Source organism: Mastomys coucha, unplaced genomic scaffold, assembly GCF_008632895.1.
Source record: "Mastomys coucha isolate ucsf_1 unplaced genomic scaffold, UCSF_Mcou_1 pScaffold22, whole genome shotgun sequence".
Lineage (NCBI taxonomy): Eukaryota > Metazoa > Chordata > Mammalia > Rodentia > Muridae > Mastomys > Mastomys coucha.
The window spans coordinates 10,220,442-10,225,079 of NW_022196905.1; the positions used below are offsets into that span (position 1 = coordinate 10,220,442).

Below are 4,638 nucleotides of genomic sequence, written 5' to 3' on the forward strand. Positions count from 1 at the left end.
TTTGACCTGTGTGTCACCATGTCCAGCGTTTTCTCTAAGGTTCTGGGGATTGAACTTAGGTCTTCATGACTGTAGCAAGCACCTTACTGGTTGAGCTGCCTCCCCAGCCTCAGTCTAATTTAAAATACCTGTTTTCTAGGGACTGCTTCTGTCTTCTGCCCTCTGTGTTCCTCTCTGGGTGCTCTCTGGTGGTGCATACAGAGCACTTCCCAAACTGTGAGGCCAGCTGCAGAGCAATGCAGCTTCCTAATCCTCCCTGTCCTGTCCCTGCGGCCTCACTCTGCTCTGTGTCCCTCAATGCTCCATTCTTATCCTCTGCTGTTCAGATAGGGTGGACAATGTCCTGTGCCATGAGCCATTGTCCCACATAGTCTCACTGTGCTGGAAAGCTTCTGGAAACATAAAAACAATTCTCTGTAGAGACTAAAACCCATATTTGATGATTGATTTTTTTTCCCCAGCTAGTCATGTGCCGCATACCTAGTACAACTCTGCATCAGTGGAAACAAACATGCGAGAACAATTTTTTTAAAAAAAGTGTTGCAGACTAAAAATTCCATTTAATTCTTTGTTTTGAGCCAAACAACAAGATGGGAATGCCAAGTGGTCAAATGGATTGTTTCAACATCCAAGAAAAGCAGTCTAGAGAGAGCAGAGGTCACCAGTATTTAGGGCCAGCCCTTCCCACTCTCCTATTTTTTGGTGACTATGCCCACAGCAGCCCGGTTAGCCCAATGGTTTCTTCTCTCTTCCTGGGGAGTCAGGGCTGACATGGCACTTACTAGAACCAGTAAAGAAAACAGGCTATGGCAGAGATGGCAGAACACAGAAGACTCACAAGTGTGTCTGGGTTTAAGCCCAGGCTTTCATATGTTCTAACTGAGAGCCTTAGCCTGGCCAGCTTCTAACACCAGCTGTCTTTATCTGTAGAACTGCTTCTTTATTAATCTCCAGGTGCTTAATGACTATATACTAGTAGCTAGGTGTTGCTCTATGTGTCCACTCATGCCAGGAAAAGGCTGTGAAGACATAGGGAGTACAGTATTAAAATAGACTAAAAAAAGATTCACTGAAAAGATTATATTTGTGTAAACAATAGAAGAGGAAAAAGTTAAGAGGATGAGCTATTGAGGATCTCCGGGAAAGAATGTGCTAGAAGAGATAGCTAGCGCAAGGGCCCTGAGGTGTGTTAGAAGAAGGGGGCGGGGCAAGAATGGCCAGAGGAAATGCAACAGCAGCAGCTGGGAACAGGGTTGCAGGAAGTTGTAAAGGACATCGTAGACTTGGATTTTCCATGAACATTGGATGGTAAGTGATTAGAAAGCTCTGTGACAAGCACTGGGTGTTTAGTGGGTTGATGTGTTGAGGATAGACTACAGGGAGCACAGGCAAAAAGTAGAGAAACACATCAGGAGGCTACTATCTCCAGGTGGGAGGTGATGGAGAATTGAACCAAGGGAGGAATGGAGGCGGCGAAGGTGATGTGCTTGAATAGGCGAAGGTGATGTGGTTGAATTCAAGATGTACATTGAATATGTTTGTGGATAGGCTTCTTGTAGACGTGAGATACATAGTATACACTTTGTCCAAAGCAACTGAAGGAATTGTGTTGCCACTTACCAAGATGGGGAAGGTGGGGGAAATGGGTGGAGGAGAGACAGAAGGAAAATTGAGAACCACATCCACCCTGTCTCCCACACTGGTTTAAACGAGATGATTTCTCTGTACTGTATCAGCAAATATACTTTACTGTTGTGAGCATTCAAAGGTTCAAAGGACGCCCCAGACCCCAGCAGCTCTCTGTTCACAAGCTGTTTGTCTCTCAGACATCCTGTTACTCCACAGGTGGTTCATCCTGGTGGGAGGGGGCATGTTCCTCAGCACAGGACTCTGAGATGTGGCAGGTATGATCTGAGCTATGTATAGGTAGCTATTTTAGAACGAGCCCTCACAACAGTGACTCAACTATGACTTAACAGTTAATACCTTTATTTCTCGCTTACAGAATATGGTCCCTAATTTTTCTTTCATATAGCAACTGATGTTGCCATGCAGATCTCTTGGTTGCTATGAGACGGGAATATAACTGAGCCTGGTGATTGGCCAGCACCTCTAATGCAGTGTGGTTCTCACATGGGCCACTGACACTGAGCTGTTACTATGGTGAACTTTACAGTTTCCTTTGATTGGAGGATTACAGAAATAGGCCATCAATGGAATTCATTATATTCAGCTCAGTAAAAATGAAAAATAAATGTAATAGCTTTCCCCCATCATCAGTGTGAATATAGCATCTAATGACGTAATGAATCATCAGTAGTTGACACAGACTTTTCACAGAGTGAACAGCGCTATCATCCTGTGCCAAATTTGGGTGGGAAATATGTTCTCTATTGCTTTGAATCACTTGTTCAGAGTTAATGGCATTGGGTTGAACAGGTCTAGAAGCCCGAGCTTAGAAAGGGGACATGCCTTTCTCTCTGGGAGATTAAGAGTTAGGCTGGGGGATGGGTGTGGAGGGTGGGAGGCATATCAGCTCCAGGCAGGGCTGATTAATTTTACATCTCAAAAAAAAAAAAAAAAATGTGTTCTTGGATGCCTCCATCAGACAGGCTGCTGAGTGCTCCTGGGGAGAAATGGCTGATGACAGTTACAGCTAAAGCAGGGCTTGTGCTTTCGGCTCTCCAGTCTCCCATGCTGGCCCTAGCCAGCGCAGCCTTAGGTGGATAGGTGGGTCCAGCTGCCAGGGCTCTTACTCATTAGAAAACTGACTTGTAACCATTCAGACTCATAGCTCAGTTCTCTTCAATCTGAGCAAATTTGGGAGGCAGATGGAAGATGAACCTAGGAAGAAGGGTCAAGGAGCAACCTCTAATATCAAACTTGAGGTGAAGGAAGGAGGCTGGAGAAGGACTAGGCAGTCTAGAAAAGAGAGTCAAGGAGCTGCAAAGACAAAAGTTGTGTGCATTGAGCTCTGGACTGATGTTTGATATACAGTTCATCATTTTTAACAGCCCCTTCCTCCATATGACAAATTACTTTTGAAAAGAATCACAAAACGAGGCAAGGGTGCTTGCTTTGGCAGCACATATACTAAAATCAGAATGATACAGAGAAGATTAGCATGGCCCCTGTGCAAGGATGACATGCAAATTTGTGAAGCATTCCTTTTTTTTTTTTTTTAACTTCAGTCCTTCTTAGAAGGGGGGGGGGGTCAAAATGCCCAGGGGGAGAAACAGAGACAAAGATTGGAGCAGAAACTGAAGGAAAGGCCATGCAGTGATTATCCCACCTGGGTATCCATCCCATATACAGTTACAAAATTCAGACACTATTGTGGATGCCAACAAGTGCTTGCTGACAGGAGCTTGATATAGCTGTCTCCTGAGAGGCTCTGCCACTGCCTGACAAGTACAAAAGTGGATGCTCACAGCCATCCATTGGACTGAGCACAGGGTCCCCAATGGAGAAGCTAGAGAGAGGACCCAAGGAGCCGAAGGGTTTGCAGCCCCATAGGAAGAACAACAATATGAACTAACTAGTACTCTCAGAGCTCCCAGGGACTAAACCACCAACCAAGAAGTACACATGAAGGAACCCATGGCTCCAGCTGCATATGTAGCAGAGGATGGCCTTGTGGGACATCAATGAGAGGAGAGGCCCTTGGTCTTGTGAAGGCTTGATGCCTCAGTGTAGGAGAATGCCAGGACAGGGAAGTGGGAGTGGGTGGGTTAGTGAGCAGGGAGAGGGGGAATGGAATGGGGGAGGGGGTTGGAGAGGAAATGAGGAAAGGGGATAAAATTTGAAATGTAAATAAAGAGAATATCTAATTAAAAAAAAAAAACAAGGCAAGGTATAATAGCCAGAAAGAAAATATTCTTTGATTAAATTTTGTATCATAAGAAGTAAAAATTAAAAATAATAATAATGTTCTCTATAAATCCCCTAATGTAAGAAAGGTATTTTATTATCTGTTTACTTATGTACTTACTGTGCCTGTGTGCATGTGTGCACATGTGGAGGCTGAGGTGGGACGTCAATATCTTCCTAATTCCCTGAGACAGGGTTTCCCACTGAACTGGAAGCTTGCTCACCATTTCAGCTAGTCTGGCTGCCCAGCAAACTCTGGGGTCCACCTGCCTGTGTCCCCGAAGCCAACACTGGGTTTACAGCTTCTCATGTGGGTGCTGGGGATTAGAACCAGGACCTCCTGCTTACACAGCAACTGCTTTTACCACTGAGCTATCTTGCAGCCCCCTTCTTTTATTTTCATTAATGTGCTTTTTGAAGAAAAGAATGGAACATATGTTGGTCTTCTATTAGAAATGAACAGTGGTTTTACAGTTTCTGTGTTTATGAACTACTTTGGCAAATATGGCAAAGGTTTTGTCCAAATTGTTTTCCTTCCCATATTCGTGAAGTGTCAATCCATTTTTGCTGCAAAAACATTTTTTATTATTTTTAATTTCAAAAAGTGAGGGAACAGATTAAGTAGAAAAATATCTTAGCCTGTTTATTAATGCAATATATAAATATTTATAGACATAAATATTTATAGAAACAATAAAAAGTATTTATTATTAAGTCAAAAATAGAATTGTTAAATTATTAATTTATTATTAAATTAATATTGAAGAA

The 4,638-nt window shown here is 43.3% G+C and overlaps 1 non-coding gene across 1 annotated transcript; it reads left to right on the forward strand.

Moving 5' to 3' along the window:
* Nucleotides 1–3,069: 3,069 nt before the first annotated feature.
* LOC116071587 lies at nucleotides 3,070–3,176 on the forward strand. The gene has a single exon (XR_004110999.1). It is a non-coding gene; the product is annotated as a U6 spliceosomal RNA (small nuclear RNA).
* Nucleotides 3,177–4,638: the final 1,462 nt, after the last annotated feature.